The 19,184-nt window shown below is 41.0% G+C and overlaps 1 long non-coding RNA gene across 1 annotated transcript; it reads left to right on the top strand.

The window, feature by feature from the left end:
- The first annotated feature begins 3,395 nt into the window (after window positions 1-3,395).
- On the top strand, window positions 3,396-17,053 carry LOC110358930 (uncharacterized). Its single transcript, XR_002413765.2, has 3 exons — window positions 3,396-4,143; window positions 16,674-16,761; window positions 16,853-17,053. It is a non-coding gene; the product is annotated as an uncharacterized LOC110358930 (long non-coding RNA).
- Window positions 17,054-19,184: the final 2,131 nt, after the last annotated feature.

The raw sequence follows: 19,184 nt of genomic DNA, 5'->3' as shown, positions 1-19,184 counted from the left end.
CACTGACAGATGTATTGAGGTTTGGAAGCTGTTACTTAACCTAGAGGCAGTGACAGTGTTTGGATAATTCTGATGTTATCCTGAGAGGATTAGGATACAAACACAAATTTAAACTCTTTTCTCCAATGCGTATTTGAAGGTGATGTACATTTACAGGGACCAGGCTGTCACAAAACTAATTTGGCCCATGTTTTTATTTGAACATATGTGGTTTCTCAGAGGAAGTGGATTGTAGGCAGAGATGAAAGCAATTCAGTGCCTCTGATCTCTGGGTTATCACTTCCAAATGAGATCACCTTCACTGCACATTTTTCTTTTCTGGTGCCAATCTGGGGAAATTTAGAGAACTACAAACACACTCTTTTGTTTTCAGAGTTTTAAAAAATTAGACTGGTTACTCATTCATTTTCTTTTTCTAGAACATATAATGCATGTCATAGAAACAATTTGGGGCTTTGCTGTTTTCAGGGTAATGTAATTTCCTGAGAACTGAAGTAAACAGTATTTTCTGAAGACAGACACAATGGTACCACCAAAAAGCTTCTGTTTCCTCCCCAAATCTGCAACAACACAAAATGCATCTAGAATCCTTTTGAACTCGTTTTATTGTCCCCAAAGAAAAATAGCAATGCAAGGAAACTATCGTTTAACTAGTAATAGCATCACCACTTTTCAGAGGTCAAATGTAAAAGGTAGACTTGTGTTTTTACACACAGTACATCATGAAACCCTTGTGTGCTGAAAAGAGTGAATCAGAGATCAAGTTCTTCCACATCAGAAAAGTCAAAAGACTTACTCCTGCTCTTATGAGACATATGACAAAATTGTCGTTTTCTGTTTCATCTCCTATTTGTTGATACATTTTAATAAGAAACACCACTGTAAGATGCACTTTTCAAATAACAAATTGAGGTGGAAAATACCACCTCTATTGCTATATTGGCATTTCAGTAGATATCCTAGTTGTTAAGTGCTTGATTTCTTACATCTGAAAATGTACTGTGATAGCTTCATGGGTCTAATCTTCCCAGGTCATTAAGGGGAAGGAGGGAAATGTACTTTTAAAAAGAAGATAAGGAAAAAAGATATGGCACTAAGCATCTCTGATGGAGTTTCTTACACCTTAGTGACTTGGCTTGTAAAAATTAATACCTAGTTCTTATAGGCATATAGCACATAAAAAATGTTGAATAACACCAAGCAGATTGTAGACACTCCCAGACTGTGGACAAAAGTTTAAGAAAACAGTGAGCTTAGTCCAATGGTAGCTTTGCCTGGTGTGATGCTTAAAGATCCATATGGTTTCTAGTTTTATTTTTAGTAAGTTATTTATTTTTCAAATAAAACAAAGAGACAGCAGTTGTCACAAGCATTTGCTATAAAACATAGATTTGCTAAAAAGAAGCGTATTAGCAAACAGCCCCTAAACTACATGCCATGCCTCCAAGTCAAGTCATCATTAGGCACCACTTGCCATGAGGAAAAAAGAAATGTATACATATTCTTAAGGGTTTGTAGAAATGTGAACAATACCTCGAGTGTAAAGAGCTGTTTAGTATTTACTAAGCTTAGAAAATACCCTGATTTTACTGCTCCATGTTCTGTCTTGAAATGTTATTTCTGTATGTTGGGCATAAATACTGATTATATAGTTCCACTGAGGACCATAACTACAGAATGCCAAACTGGAAATGCATGAGGGTTTGAGGTTTAGACTTACATGTTCTTAAATTAATTGTGAAAACAGCCACTTTTTTTTTTTTTCCTTCCTCATCACTCCCTCTTCACTTCCAGCTGAAATAAACTGTTATTTTTGCATCTCATTGTAAGACTGTTTTCATAGCTTTTGAATTGCTTGTCCTTTGAGTCTGCTGCAATTTTTTAAAAATATTTCACGTTAAAAACTTGTTATATTGCCTCTCTGCAACAGTCTTGAGGCTATCCAGACTTCATGTATTATACCAAGGAAAAACAATAGACGAGATTAGTGTGAAAATAACTTTTATTTTTTAATAATATATATTTTTGTTCCTTTTATTCTTATTCAAGGTTTGGCATTTTCAAGTTTTCCTCTGCATTTGTGAAAATTAAAAAACGAGAACCCAGTTTCTGTGGCTTTGAGACAATGACCAAATGTCAAAAAAAGTTAGCAACTTTGCTTACAAGGACACAAGATGATTTTCACATTGAGGACCTTTTCCTTCGTGCAGGTGACCTCTGAATTTCTAGGGAATGTTTTAAACCTTCACAGAGGCCACTAAAGTTGATAGGGTCTTGTTCAGACAGAAACCTTTAGCCTTATAGGTTGTTTCCAGACTCAGACTTGTACTGTCTGAGCCTGTGGAAAAATGCAGGAGGAATATTTCTCCTGATATACTGAGATTAAATCAGGAACCAGAAAATACTTATTAAACTTCATTATTGTAATGCTTACTTTTAGAAGGTTTAGCTTTAAGCTATTTAGCTAGTCTGTTGTATTTGAGCTCATGCCATTGCCCGAAGAGAAAGTCTACACTTTCAAAGAAATCACATTGCAGAGGAGGGGGAGTTATAAAGTTAAACATGGTGCAGTAGTAGTAATATATTTATTGTTACATTGCATGATAAAAGCTTGTATGCACACCTGCAAAGGAGCACAGTAGGGAAGCCCACCTAATGCCTTGCTCCAGCTGCTCCTAGGCCCATCACAGAAGCCATCAACCCATCAAAGGCCCATCTCTGCAAGCTCAGAGGAGCACAGTGGTGCAAGGGCAGGTGGAATCCCAAATTAAAGACTCAAAGGAAGGGACAAGCTGTCCAGACCCTTCTCAGGGCTGACCAAGGAGACCCTCAGACAGATGCCTCAGGTGTAAAACCCATGAAGAAGAGTCAACCCCAAAGCACCTTTAGGACTGAGGGAGGATGCTCTCTAGGGATGTAGGACACATGATGGTATGCTTGGGATTGCTCGTTATGGGATGTTTAGGGAAGGAGCCAAAAGTGGAGGAAGTAATAGAATTAGGTGATTTGAGAAGGAACAAGTGTGGAAAAATAGAGAGGTGAGAGACAAAAGAAGCTGGTCACCTCTAAGTGGTTGGCTAGTTGGTACCCTTGTCTGGCCATGGCCTCTGTGTGTGTACGGGGGTATGACCTTAGCAACTGGAGTGAGCGTGAATGTGTGAGGAAGCATGTGATGTTCAGTGAGGATTAAGCCCAGCTAGCTAGTGAAGAGGTTGCCTGGGAGCCAGAGCAAGATCAGGGTGTGTTGGACAGTGCGGACCAGGGGACTCCCAGCCAGCTGCCAGCAGGACATCAGAGTCCAGGGTTTTCAGGGGTGAGCCTCATGTCTGTGTGTGTCTGTGCTCATGGTCTGTACCAGCAACTGGACAGTGGTTGTGGCCTTGGGGACTCAGATATCCAGACTGGAGCCAGCAACTGGGGAGACTGTCTGAGCCTAGCTGCTGGAGGGATCCAAATTGTGCAGGTGTATATATATATTCCTACTAGTGCATCTTCGTTCTGCTTCATTCTGCTCGGCCAGAGAAGCTGGAGAAAAGGAGGCTGAGGGAAGACCTTATCACTCTCTGCAACTACCTGAAAGGAGGTCGTAGCATGGAGGGGGTTGGTCTCTTCTCCCAAGTGATAGGACGAGAGGAAATGGCCTCAAGTTGTGCCAGGGGAGGTTTAGATTGGATATTAGGAAAAAATTCTTCACACAAAGGGCTGTCAGGCATTGGAACAGGCTGCTCAGGGAAGTGGTGGAGTCACCATCCCTAGAGGTGTGTAAAAGAAGTGTAGATGTTGTGCTTAGGGGCATGGTTTAGAGGTGGACTTGGCAGTGTTAGGTTAATGGTGGGACTAGGTGATCTTAAAGGTCTTTTCCAACCGAAATGATTCTATGATTCTGTGATTCCTTCCTCATGTATGTCTGTTGCTAGGTGACCAGGTAGCAATGCAAAAGTCCCCTGCTCACCAGCTGGGGCTCAGGAGTGCAAAATTCCCTGTGTAGCCAGCATGATTTCTTGAGCCTTTTTCAGCTCAGACCCTGCAAGCCTACTCTGCCTTTCACTCGCTCAGATCACTGCAGCAATGAAGCATGAAGAATGCTCCTCTACTGCCATACAGTGTCTGCCAACAAATGACCAAAAGGAAGATTTTTCCCAGGTTTGCCCCAGCAGCATCTGCTGGTTGCACTCTCAGTGCCCAGGGATGCTTTGTTTGTCAAAATATAAAGGGACCAGAAGAAGGGGAGAGACAGCAACTGCTCTTACTGGTAGTAGGTGAGGGAGGTGGTGTTATAGCAGAAGTTTCTCCCCACACTAAATTTTCTCTTGAGAAACTTGGAAAAGTGTCTATGTTCTCTCTTCAAGAGGTAGCAAAAGAAAAAGAAAACTTGTATGGAGCTTCTCATTTATGCCTATGATATGTGATAAGCATGGTAGTATACCCCTTATTTTACAGATGTAGAAAGTGAGGCAGTGACTGGGTAGTTCCCCTGTAACTGCAAATTGCTGTGAGCCAGAGAAAAGGAAGAGGGATAAAAGAAAAATCTGCACATAGTATTAATCGTAGACAATTGCCCAAAAGCCTAAGACTCATTACAGTGCAAATATTTTTTTAATTATGATTTTGATTCAGGCCAAAGACAGACCCTACTTGATTGCATGTAATATTTCATTGTTTCATATTCTTAACCACTGTTTGTTTTTTGATGTTTTGTATGGAAATGAAGAGCATTAATAATAATGAGTTTTCACAACAATGTTTTTAAAAATATTTTAATATATTTTATAGGATAATTGTGTTATGAAATACCATATAACGTGGGACAATATGTTAGGCAACAGGCCGAGGTATGAAAAAGACTGATGGGAGAGCAACGGTCCCAACACATAATTACATTAATCTTCTTAATAAAGACAATAAAAAGACATTGCTGTACGTTTGAGGCAAACTACAAATGTCTGTGTGCAACTTAAAGAAGCTTGAATCGGGAGAAGCATGCAGAAGGCAAGTCCATCACAGTTCTTTCTGTTCCAAACATTCAGTCCAAACTTTATATACCCCAAGAAAAGTTCTCACTTAGATTCTGCCTGCTCTTTGTTTTTGTTGAGTCATTGAGCCAAGGAAGCAAAAAAACGTCACTGCATTTGCAGAATGCTCATCCTTCAAACGTGGGATAGAAGGAGCCCTATTTGTCCACAGAAGACAGCAGCTGGAAAAAGACCAGTTTCAAAATTTTAGGCTCACAGTGACAACACGCTGGTGCCTTAGCGGAATGATAGACCAGTGGAGTATCAGAACACATGCACTTCAGATCTTAATTTACACCCTATCACTTGAATAATTCTTCAACTGATTCAGTGATTTCGTAACACTTTCAAAATTTTCACTGAGTTTGGCTCTGCTTTTAACCACCTGCTAGTGTGATAGGATCTGTTGTTTAATCTACAACAGTGCATGCCATCTCCCAGAAGTCTGAGAAACACCACTTGTCATTTCAAAAGCTGTGATTTCCAGCATGAGTTTGTCTCCACATCTTTTTCAGCAACTTTGAAATATCAAGATCATAATCTGCTCAAATAAAAGCAGCTGAATAAATTTGCAACTAACCTTTCTAGTCATTTTGGATTTATTTATTGTAATGGTCTTGTATTGAATCGTTGTTCAGCAAGATATCATCATTTACTTAAAATTTACAATAGGATCAGGCTTCATTCTTCCGGAGGTTACTGGAAATTTAGGAAGCCATTTGTATTCTTTTGAAGAAGATCAGCTTCTTCAGACTTTAAGAGTGTTAGTTCTTGTGTCAAGTTTTTTTTTCAGTTAGGGAATCCAGACTGTATGAAAACTTGTATATATATGCAGTCAGATGCAGCTTGTCCCTAAATACTGTGCAACACTAACACAGCTGATACCAGCTGATGTCACTGACATCAGAATGATGGAGCCACTAAAGCTGCTGAACCCACATGAACATATGCACTTTCCAAAATGATTTACTTGAAAAGGCACGACGTGCTTGGTAAACCAGTGAGAGCCAGAAAAGTTAAGTTACTTGCTGGAAACAAAGCTCTTATATAACTTATTTTTCTTTCTTGTTCTTTGCCTTCTTTTCAGTCAGGCACAACTTAAACTATTTTGTTTTAACACCTTGGAATTCTTCATCTTCTTTGTACCCCATTCAATCACTATTCTGACAGCAGTACTTGTGCAGGCTTGAAAGACAGAAACACAGCCAACACCGTCTGAAAAATGGCAATTTTTATTTGGCCTCTGGGTTTTGTAGCATCCTTTTTTGTTATTGGGTTGTGGTTTGTTTTTGTTTTGTTTGTTTGTTTTTTTCTTTTTTTTAAAGAACATAAAATTAAGGAATCATCTAGACTGCATCACTGGGAGGCAATGAAGCAGCATAGGCATAATGCCATGATGATTTGGGATAACTGCTGTTTTCACGATTCTGCTAAGTAAAAATCTTCTGTCAAAAGATGCTCTAACAAAGAAATGATTGAAGTTTGACTAACAGGCATGACAGACAAGTCAGAGACATCGCAGGCTTCAGGCCTTCAGCAGTGTCTGGCTTTTCTTTTCTAGGTGAAAGAACAACCTGGAGTCAGACAGGGATGGGAAAAAGGAAGAGGGGATAAAAGTCAGTGAGAAGACTTGGAGGCACTCTCGGAGAAATGACAAGAGAATGTCAGATGTTCTCTGATGTGAGAACTCTACCACACAGAGGGATGAAAACAAGTAGCAAAATTTATGAGAAGAAAGAGTTTGCTATGCTTCAGAAAGTCAGGAGAGGGAACATGTGGGGCAGGCAGAGGGGACAGGCAAGGACAGAGAAAGAAAATCCAAACCACAGACAAATGGGTCTCTTGGGGAATGATTCTGCAGCCAGAGAAGGAAAGAATCAGGTTCCCTGTCAGACCAGCCGTTAGCCCTGTCAGCAGCAGCCGGGTGGGCATCCTGTCCTCTGGGTGCCACATAAGATGTCTTTTATTGCAACAGAGTTAGAAAGTTTAAAAAGTTGTTCCTTTTCACATCTCATGTTTCCCTATAGTAGTAAAAAAGGGAAGGCTATGTTTGTTCTGCTACAGATATTCCTTTCCTTACAGCTGTCTCTTCTTTCTAACAGAGGTGATAGTACTATATTACCTGCAAATCACCACTCACATCTATGCTAAAGGAAACCTTTACTGTAGTCATATAACTTCTGTTTTTAGCTGCATCTTGTTCCTTGCTTTCCTGAATTGTTTCAGTTTCTTTTAAGATTTTTGAAAAGGCTTTTGAAAGTCCTGAATATTGATGTCCCCCATATGAACAAGAGATTTTTCCGGTTAATGGGAGTGGAGTCAGAGGACCTGACTGCTAGCTATGACTTTCAATAGCATTCCTGTTTCGGGTAGCTGAATATCTAATCTTTCAGCACTGACCAGTAATGACCTATAGTGTAGAATGTTAAAAAAAAAAAAAAAAAAAAAATCCACTTGTCTTTGAAAATTCTTAGATATGATGGAAAGGAAAGCGGGCAAAAGCAAGTTTTCTGCTTTCCAGTCCACCAGTTTTCTGCTTTCCAGTCCACTTTTAAAGTATTTCAGCTACAGATTGTGCTTGATCTCCAGCTGCTCTCTTGACATGTTATGGAACAGTTATTTGCAATTCAACTGTCCTCAGAGGCAATCGTGATTTTTTTCCTGAACATCGTAGGCCTTTCTTGAGCACTGAATGCCTCTATAGCATTCCCCACTATATGACAGGTCTGCAATTATCATTGTTGCAAACTATTATTTAAAAAGCTCCAGCATGATCCTGAAGCTGTTAAAGGGTATGAATTATAGGACCTGCAGCAAGAATGTGCCAGAGAACCTTTTTGTCACTGTGCAGACAATTGTGAATCATGTTTCTGCTCGATGGAAATAGTCACACATTGCACTGCAGTCAAATGATGTGATTGCCTCTTGATTTACTATTTAAGACTTTTTTTTTCCAATCAATTTTGCCTTTTAAAATTATGACCTGGCCATACAAAAATTCAAGACAACAAAATAGGGAGAAAAATACAATTGACTTTATTTTTTCTTGCAAGAGATACAGGAAGACACAAAGGAAAAGGGCTCCAACCCATGAAAAATAAGTTCTAGGGAGGTACTGCAAAAGAAGGAGAGATTGTTCTTTGGCATGAAAAAGCAAATAGTAATTTTCAGGTATGGAATAAGTCTATAAGATCCACTCCAGGACATGACTCTGCTGCTAACAAGTAGAATTCTCTCAGGACAGCTAGTGTTCTACAGAAAAGAAAAACAGATCAGACAAAGGTGCAAAAGCAATTACCTGACATGAAAAAAATATAGAAAACAAGAATAATACTGAAGAATGGTAATGTCAACAATATCTTGGTGCAATAAAAAGTGGGAGCGAAACCTTGAAGATTTGAAAAAGATATAGAAATAATCAGAAAGAAAACAGCCCTTGAAGATAACATTCAGATTTGAAAGTATGGGTTCCCCATCACCTCTCTTCTTTTTGTTCCCTCTACTAGTCTTATGGACCACACTGTTGACCCAAAAGCCAAAGAATCTCCTCTTAAGAATTACATATCTTTCTTGTTGCCAATAAGTACCTGCACCCATGAGAAGCTCAAGGACTTAGATGCCCAGAGCCCTGGATCCTCTAGGACACATCTGGGATTATGTCAGAAAGACAGTGGAAAGCTTCAGAACTGGGTTTTCAGATGATCCCATAAACTTTCCTGCTCTTATCCCAAAATTATTCCCTAAAACTTAGCTGAAAATAAGGTTGGAACAGTGTATGATTAAAACATGCAGAAGGAAAATGACTTTTCCTCTTGCAATGCCCAGTTACACAAAGCATATGAATAACTAAAGACCACTCAGGCAGACACATGGCTGTAAAGTAGGAGCTGAAAAGATCTATTGACCCCATCTGACATGCTTTGCAAAGCACAACTCCAGCTGAGTGGAGTGGTGCCATTCAAAGGCGGCTGATAAGAGGCAGCACAGTGTCCTGAGGGGACCACACTTTGTGAACACAGACAGTGATTATGCTGAAATAATTAACACCTCTAATCAAGCAGAGAAGATGCAAGGTTCAAAACACTGATTTTTTTTTCCTTTTATTTAAGAGAAAGAAGCTGTTCTTTTATCCTAAACACTGTATCAGCTCTATGCTCACACTGCTACAAGTCACAAAGCTCTTATTTTTTACAATCCATTCTGAACACGCCAAACTGTGCACAGCATGAACTGATAAAGCTTGACTTGAACATTTTTTTCTGAATGTAAATTGCTGTAGGCTTTAAAGGATTCCAGATCTCCCTGGGGTGGGTACAAACTATTTTTTAAATGGATTTGATACGACGTCTGTTTTAAAAGTCAATTTGAAACAGAATATGTTTTTGCTAATGGGAGTAAATGGGATTGTGAAACATACGCTGCAGGCCTTTTCTTTTTAAAGTATGTGAGAATGTAAGCAAACAAACAGTAAAAATAATAGCAATACTAATTTAATATGTATTCCAGTCACTGTGTACACATCCAAAGGTATCGACATCATGACAGAGACATACCAGGCAGCTGTCTGTAAGTCACAGAAACTGTAGCTGAATTCCATGCTAACAGCAGCCAGTGCATAACATGGAGGCAGAGAGGGTTCCCTCATGGAAAGGGTAACAAAAACTATTTTATATGCAGATATGCATATATATACATAATGTACAGACTTTTACATAGATGTATGCACATGCATATTTATATATATATATATATATATATATATATACACATATATGTGCGTGCACACACTTTTTGGACAAGATTTCTACAGTAGATTTCAACTTACCAGCAAAGTGTCAAAATACCAGCTGCTCCCCAGCCACTGATGTATTCCCATCTTTAAATGTCTCTCCTCTCATCTGGGCTCCCAGAGAGCACTCAGCATCCCCAGAGGCACACAGGTGCTTCCAGCAGTAAGGTAAGGCAGTGCCTCGGGGAAGTTTCTCATCTCCAAGGAAGGTGGCTCCTGGCCTACAGAGGACAGGAAGGAATGCAAGAATCCCAGACTGTCAGTCCTGTGAGATTCTGTAAAAATGTCTATTTGCAAAAGACATCTTTGGCAAAACATGAAAATGAAAATAAAACCGATCTGTGCATTTTAAAACCAGGTAGCAAACCTTCCATTATTTTCAACAGAGACAAGGATTTAGCAGTTTTCAAAAGGCAACATGTGTAAAGTATTGCCTCATTGGCTGCCTCAGCACAGCGGTGGGTGAAAGGGCAAGCAGCAGTTTCCCAGCTGTGTGACCTCCCTGCCCTTGTACAGGAACTGGGACGTGTGGAAATTGTAATTTTGTTTGGCGGCTGCTTCTGGCTCCATTACCATCCATTCATCCTTTCTCTGCCAGCATCTGCAATCACAGTCTGCCAAACTCAATTCTCTCAAAAACAATTAAAAAAGAATAACATTACCTTTTCTCAAAGAAAAACACAACAAGGAAAAACAAACAAACAAACAAAACCAAAACAAGGAACCAACCAAACAAAAAGACACCACAGAGTAAACAAGAAAAGAGAAAGGAAAAGGGCACTTTAGAATATTTTAGAGAATTAAATTGACACATCTCATAGAAAATATCTACCTGATCTCATCAGTTTGTTCTTTATCCGTGATGCCACTGCTACAAAACTACGCTATAAAAGTGGACTTAAAATGACAGTTTCAGTCACGTTTTATGAAACGGCATGAAGCTCCATCAAACTGCATGTCAGTCCACCTGGGTAAATCCCCTCTGAAAAAAAGAAAAAAAAAAAAAAAGAGACAACTCTTTAGGTACTTCTCTGATACACAGAATTGACAATTAACTACTTAACACTTAAAGAACTAACACTTGACACTTAGAGAGCTAACCCTACCACACATTACTAAAGACACTTAGAAGGCTAACACTTTAACCCACATCACTATTGCCTAGCCTTGCTTAGCTCTGTGTAACTTATTGTACGAGAAACAGGACACCTTGCAAAGATAATAATCCTTGGGTGCATCCTTGGTGCATCCTTGGGTGAACTAGATTACAGAAACTTGGGCACAAGAGAGGAGATACGCCAGTTTTATCCAACTCAGCAGTCTGAGACCTAACCAACTCATCACACTGGACCAAAGGTGACCGTGTACAGAGAAAGAGGACCCAGGTTCACAATCACTGAGCAGCTGCAACCAGGAGGAGACAGAGGTGGAAACTATGGAAATGGTCTCCCAGAACTCATTGTAATAAGAACTGCCTTCTTGGGGACAGGTTATGAATATGTATAGGCATTCCTAAAAACTTTCATGAATATGTAACACTTTACTGTGTTTAACCAAGCTCACAACTACTGTAAAATACACACGTATTAGGTGAAATGATTCCCCGTGTGTCCGGTGTCGTAAATAAATAGGTATATAACCTCCTTATAACCTCAAGGGTTGTAAGGTCATTTCTGTGCCTCATTTCAGCTTAGCTAGTGAATTCCCAGAGAGCTTATTTTGACTTCCTTATAATTTCTTAGAAGTGTCCAACATGCAGGAATGGACATCTATCCCCTATTCTAAACCTTCATTACAGTGTAGGCCAAGATGAATAGGGACCTGAATGTTGTTTTGGTTTGTCACCAAATCATTAGAAGTGATGAGAGCTATCACTCTTCTAGTAGTAATGGTACCATTTGAATGGTAATGAGAGCATACAAGTGGTAGTCTTTCTTCCTTCCCCAACAGAGAATTTTAACCAAAACTATGGTGCTAATATGTCAGTGTCACAGTGCCTAAACAAGCCTGGGCTCTACCACAGAGCTCCACCATCAGCAGCATGACAGTAAAAATACTTCTGCTTCTGAAGTATAAGGGACTGAAGACTGGCAGCACCCCTAATTGCAGGCTAGTACCATGAGTTTACTCCTACTGTCAGTATAGGAGAATTAATAAAGAACCTGATCTTAACAGAACAGACAGACGTTTATGAAATCTGTGCTAAACCAGGAAAACATCCCTGTAGGCAAAGGCGTCAAGGCTACAAAAATCTGAAAGTAAAATTGGTATAAATAATTATCTGGAACCAATGAGGCAAGAAAGACAGACAAATATGGTCAGGAGAGAATAAAGTACAGTTTTAAAACCCAAGCTGCAGGAAGCAAGACACATGAAAGCCAACCATTGCTATAAAGTACAAGATAAGAGGAACAGTACTGAGGTGATTCTGTTCCAGTAGAAAAAATGGTACTATGAAAAACAGTTAATCAAATCCAGAATATTCATACATTGCTAGTTAATCTAACTTCACTTCTCAGATGTTCTTGTTTTCCATTTTGAACACAACTAAAGAATATGAATATGTAGATTAATCTAATCCTGCAATTAATTTTTATTATAACTGGTGAATATCTGTACAGCAATACTATATTGCTGAAACACACCCTACACTTTCAGTTTAGTACTGTGAATCCATGAATGCCTCTTTGGGTTGAATTAGTGGAACCTTTTAAAAGGTTTATACTCTGACGTCAAGTGCTTCACATAGATGTTTCCAAAGGGAATGCAAAGCACACCAAAGTGAGGTTATCTGTGCTTCATATTCTTATATTGGCGGGCTTACATACCCTCGCTGCAGCACAAGCCTTCGGGACTGTTGCTAACCTGCACCTAACAGGGCCCAACCTTTCTTACCTTTGTTCATCCTGCACTGGCAGGCTGAAGAAACATCCTCCCCCTTCTTCTCAGACATACTGGTCACTCAGGACAAATTCCCACACTCATCTTTTGTCTTCCCTCTCCTTCCTTCCTTCCTACTCCTCCACCTGAGATGAAGCCTTTTTGCCTAACCCCTGAATTCTCGAGCAGATCGCAGCTGGTTACTTCTGATGAGCCTCTTGTACATCGGGGGGCTCATCCCCACCTTGCTCCCCGGCTGCCTCTCATGGGGTCCAAACCACAGACCAAGAGCAGGGAACACCACCTGTCAAAGCTGCTGACATCCCCAGGGACCACTTCTTCCCTGGCTCCTCTAAACATTTTCCGTTTCTGCACTGGAAAGATTATAAGCCACATGATCAGCTGGATGTCAAAAATAATAAACTTGTGGATTTGTTGCTACAATCAAAATTGCCTATGTCAGCATTTACAGAAAGGAGATACTCATGGAGCTGGGGGCCAGGGCCTTTAGTATCCATTCACATGAAATTCAGGAGTCACAGTAAACTGAGCAGAAAAAAATATCTTCTTCCTTGCCGAGACCTCACAGGCAGGGAAGGAAAAAAATTATTTTCTTCTCTATGTATGTGATGTTGCTGAAGGCATCTGTCTTCTGAGAAGACTCAAGATTAGAAGAGCAAGAAGATGCTTGAGGTTATATATCTCATATGAGATATATCTCATATCGCTGAGGCCAGCAGCTCTGCCAAGGGAGATCAAGTCTCAGACTTCTCAGCTGGCAGGGCCAGTGCAACTTTAACACTGTACCTCCATGGTGCTTGTTTTGGTCTCAGCTCTGAGGCACAGAAACCATTTAGATCCACCCACAACAAGCTACATTGCACTGAAACTAAATACGCATCTATACACAGTTCATTAGATCACTGTGATGGGAATGTCCTGCTAATGCTATTTTGCTTAAAATTTGGTTACAGGGATTTCTGCTTACATGTTTTCCCATGACTCCTGTCTGTAACTACACAAGTCTCTGTCCATTCAGTGGCCAAGTTGCTCACACACCTTTGTAAAATGCTTGAACATTGTGTCTTGCCATCACATTGTCACAAAATACTTATATACCGTTGTGGATCACACTGTTTTAGAGCACAGACCTCTGCTGGGACTACTCCTTAGAATTACAGCTGGCGAGAGGGGTCAAGGACAGCAAAAAGAACTTTTTCAAATACATAGTAGATAAAACTAATACCAGAGGCAATGTAGGCCCACTGATTAATGGGGTGGGTGCCCTGGTGGCGGAAGATACAGAGAAGGCAAAATTACTGAATGCCTTCTTTGTCTCTGTCTAATCTGCCGGAGGCTGTCCTGGGGAGCCCTGTACCCCTGAGACCCCGGATGAAGCCAGGTCAATGGAGGAGTTTGCTTTAGTCGATGAGGACTGGGTTAGGGAGCAATGAAATAGTCTGGGCATCCATAAATCCATGGGTCCAGATGGGATGCATCCGCGGGTGCTAAGGGAGCTGGCTGAAGTCATTGCTGGACCGCTCTCCATCATCTTTGCCAAGTCTTGGGAAACGGGAGAGGTGCCCGAGGATTGGAGGAAAGCAAATGTCACTCCAGTCTTCAAAAAGGGCAAGAAGGAGGACCCGGGTAATTATAGACCAGTCAGCCTCACCTCTGTCCCTGGGAAAGTAATGGAACAGCTTATCCTTGGTGCCATCTCAAGGCATATCAAGGATAAGAGGGTTATTAGGGGCAGTCAGCATGGCTTTACCAAGGGTAAGTCATGCTTGACCAACCTCATAGCCTTTTATGAGAATGTAACAAGGTGGATGGATGATGGCAGAGCGGTGGATGTGGTCTACCTTGACTTCAGTAAAGCCTTTGACACAGTCTCCCACAGCATCCTCACAGCTAAGTTGAGGAGGTGTGGTCTGGACAATAGAGTAGTGAGGTGGGTTGCAAACTGGCTTAAGGAGAGAAGCCAGAGAGTGGTAGTCAATGGTGCGGAGTCTAGTTGGAGGCCAGTATCTAGTGCAGTGCCTCAGGGGTCAGTGCTGGGGCCAATATTATTCAATATATTCATTAACGATTTAGACGAGGGAATAGAGTGTACTATCAGCAAGTTTGTTGATGACACTAAGCTGGGAGGGGTGGCTGACACGCCAGAAGGCTGTGCTGCCATCCAGCGGGACCTGGACAGGCTGGAGAGTTGGGCGGGGAATAACCTAATGAAAATTAACAAGGGAAAGTGTAGAGTCCTGCATCTGGGCAGGAACAACCCCAGGTTCCAGTATAGGTTGGGAAATTACATATTAGAGAGCAGTGTAGGGGAAAGGGACCTGGGGGTCCTGGTGGACAACAGGATGACCATGAGCCAGCACTGTGCCCTTGTGGCCCGGAAGGCCAATGGCATCCTGGGGTGTATTAGAAGGGAGGTGGTTAGTAGATCGAGAGAGGTCCTCCTTCCCCTCTACTCCGCCCTGGTGAGACCACATCTGGAATATTGTGTCCAGTTCTGGGCCCCTCAGTTCAAGAAGGACAGGGAACTGCTGGAGAGGGTTCACCGTAGGGCAACGAAGATGATTAAGGGAGTGGAGCACCTCCCTTATGAAGAAAGGCTGAGGGAGGTGGGTCTCTTTAGTTTGGAGAAGAGGAGACTGAGGGGTGACCTCATTAATGTTTATAAATATATAAAGGGTGAGTGCCATGAGGATGGAGCCAGGCTCTTCTTGGTGGCAAACGATAGGACAAGGGGTAATGGGATCAAGCTGGAACACAAGAGGTTCCACTTAAATTTGAGAAAAAACTTCTTCTCAGTAAGGGTGCCAGAGCACTGGAACAGGCTGCCCAGGGAGGTTGTGGAGTCTCCTTCTCTGGAGACATTCAAAACCCTCCTGGACATGTTCCTGTGCAACCTCACCTAGGCGTTCCTGCTCTGGCAGGGGGATTGGACTAGGTGATCTTTTGAGGTCCCTTCCAATCCCAAACATACTGTGATACTGTGATACTGTTTCATTTGCTGGCACTTATTTGAGTTTGTACTATTTCGAAACACAGAAGCTTTCTTATTTTTTTTAATTTTCAGCTTGTAGGCTACTGATGCATGTGTTGTTTACAGCATATATGTCCTGCAACAAATAGAATTTTTTTTAAGCCTCTCATTGAGGAAGGTGGCAGTCATATGAAAACGTGAGAAATCCACTTTTACAGACAGTAAGAGGATTGTCTAGAAAGAGACTGAAGAGAGAGAAGTGAAGTGACGGAAAAAGAATCTCAAGGAGCTAGATGAAGTTAGGCAAAAATACAAGTCTAGGACATAAGAGAAAAAATGGAAGGCAGAAATGGGAAATGTATTCATCACAAAAGGTAGATGTGCATATCTTACAAGGGAAATTTTTTTTTTTTAAAAAAAAGAAGGAAAAGTAGGAGAATTCTAGTGAGAATGAATGATCATGTATCTGAGGCGAAACAGCCTCAGGGAAGGAATATGGACACAAAAGTCCTATTGCTTTAATCATGCTATGTAGTTACACCAGTAAAACCTCCTGAGCACAGACTCAGAAGCATGTTCTTATCAATAGAGCATACTAGTAAATGAAATGGAAAATCTGCAGGGCACGCAGCTAATAGCAGCAAAGGCAAAGCAACAGTCAGGTTGGAAAAAAGAGATAAAGAATTGCACATTCTACTCAGCAGTAACAACAGAGCAGCGTTTTAATGGTGCCTCTTGAGTTTTATTGCAGAAAGGTTTCACTTCTGCAGTCAAACAATAAATTCAGTTTTCAAATGAAGGTTTCAAAACCTTGCATGGTTCCTTCTCATGCCAAGATAGTTCAGGCACAGACTTAGACTGCACACTTTCTGGTACATTTGCTTTGCAGAGAATATTCTTACCAACTTAGGTGATTGCATTTGCCCCTCACGCACACTGTTGAGGTTCTGTGTAAAGATTAAAAGATTTGGGCTTTCAACTTTAGTCCTCTTCTCTGCAGTTAAACTCCAGGCCAAAGGCAGATGGCAGGATTACCCACCCATACACCATGCTGGGATCCACTGCAGTCAATACTGGACTCTGCAGAGGTAATCCTACATTTATGTATTTCAAACACATTTTCAGCTGCAGTTACAAATCAAGCCAACAAGACTAATCCTCTTTTCTCTTGAGTTTCAGAGCAATTATGCTGCATTTGAGGCACCGTGGATTCCAGCAGACTGAACTAGTGACTGGACACCAAAGGCTTCTTGGTAGATCTAATAAGGCGAATAATTCATGCACAGTTGAACAGCAGTTACTGCTCTGCTCATCCCTTTCTACCATTTACATTTTTGCAGCTCGCTTGCTTTCTTAAATAGGGGATAATAAAGATTCACATGATAAAGACCAGGGTCTCTACTATTAGTATGCAAAAGCAACCTTCAGTAATGTCTAATGACAGCATGACCACTTAAGTGACTCAGTCTGGTGTCCTTCAGTCACAGCCTCTTGAGGGCCAAGGCTTTCTCTGTAGCAGCAGGGACCACTTCCACACTAAACACTGATGCTCAGTTAATCCAAGTTCTAATTAATTGGTTTTCTTTTACTGTGTATTCATGTCTAAAAGGGATTTTTATATCAATTTATCACATTTCATAAAGCAGCAAAAAGCCGAGTTACAGTTGTTGTGATTATTGTATTCTTTTTTCACTCCAAGTGAATACAGAGTATCCATTTTAATTCTAGTGTGAGCAGGTGCATCACCACAGAGGCCTGTCTTGATGCAGGGATGTGGAGCAAGATCCTAGGTAGGTCAGTCTTAAAGGCGATAAGGCTACGCTTCACTGCATTATGTATGCATAAACCCCGTCCAGCAGAGCCAGACACATTCCTACATTACAGAAATTTCCATAATGAGGCATAATCAGTGGAGTTAAACTCATTAACAACAGAGCTAAATGTATGTTAACACAGTAACAGGTAAGCTGATAATTATTAGAGAAAAGCTACTTCTGGAGAAACAGATTGTGCTTCCATCAGTCATTGTCTCAGTGATACAGATAGAGGGAGGGTTATGTCTCATTCTCTTTCTCTCGAAAAGACGGGTGCTTTATAATACAGGCACAACAGATTTGCCAGCCAGGGTTTCTCTGGGCAGTAAATACAGGCTGATCTTTCTACACTTTGAGTCACAAAGGCGTTACCATTAGGTGTGACAAAAGTAACCTCTCAGCAGGCCTTATGTATCAGCTTTCTCTGAGCCCTCTTGTGAGATGCCTATAGATGTCTGTGCAGTCACTTTATGTTAGTATATTGGCTTGCATCTCATCAGATGAGGTCCTAGGTTTCCAGAAAATAAACTGAATTTCAATTCCAGTTGATAGCTTTGGTTTCTAAGTACAATTTCATTTAACACTAGCACAAATTTACAACATTTCAAGGCTATTAGCTTACAGGATAAGATCATTTATTCTGCTGGAAGACTTGGAAAGGTTCCTTCTCCTTGGAAATAAACAGGAGAGGTGAAAAAGCTCTTACTACATGGGGAGAAATGAGCACGTCCAACAGGACCACTTCAAGGCTTCAGGTACTTAGCTGAACTAGATTTAAAAGGTCAGAACATAAAGTTATTTTGATAAAAAAAGCTATAGTTTGGTCAGAAGAGTTAGGATTGGACTTAACAGGAACCAAAACACCTCCTAAACAGAGGGTGCACTAAGCTCTGTGCATGCTAAAGTACTGCCTTAAAACTACCCAACTCATTGTCACTTGTGTGTATTATACTTACTAGACTTATTTCCAGATTCGAGATAGGCATAGGCTATCAGCCATCCTTGTACCACAGGAATCTCTTGTTCCTCCACAGTTCCTAGGTTTTATTTGCCATTTACACTATCCAAACACTAGATGCATGTACAACAAAGAGATCGAATCCTGCATAAGGTTTTATGGGTGACAAGGGAATTCATCGGCTCCTCCTTTGCACAACCATTTACTCCTGCACAAAATCAATATTAAGACCCATCTAGCAGTACTTTCACTGACATACATAAACAACTGTAACTGCTACCATAACCCTGCAGGTTTTTTGATCATGGCTCGGTTATCCTTTACCTTCCATATCAGTTGTGCATGAGAGAAATTGCCCTAAGAGACACAATTGCTGGCAGCTTCTTATGGCCACGAAGCCTCATTCCCGCCTCCACAACCTCAGCAGCAGAGAACAGGTCCTTCCAGCAGACTAAATGATTCAAATATTTTCTTGCTAGGAAGCAGAGACTCATGCAGCCAGGACCTTATTGGTGCTTTTCTTGCATCTGTCTTCTCCTGTGAGCTTTTTTTGTGTATACTGCCTTTTGCTTTTGGTCCTTCTGTGGTCCCCTTGGCTGTCCTGAGCAGACATTAAGAACCATCATTGGAGGCAACGACTATGAAGTTTCAGCAAAACAGAAAAACTCAGTGTGAAATGAAGCTGCTGTCAGGAGTCACTGGGATCTGTGACCTTCAGGACAGTTTGGTGGGGGGAGTT

This window comes from Columba livia, chromosome 1 (genome assembly GCF_036013475.1).
Source record: "Columba livia isolate bColLiv1 breed racing homer chromosome 1, bColLiv1.pat.W.v2, whole genome shotgun sequence".
Taxonomy (NCBI): Eukaryota; Metazoa; Chordata; class Aves; order Columbiformes; family Columbidae; genus Columba; species Columba livia.
This window is presented reverse-complemented; position numbering and strand designations above follow the sequence as displayed.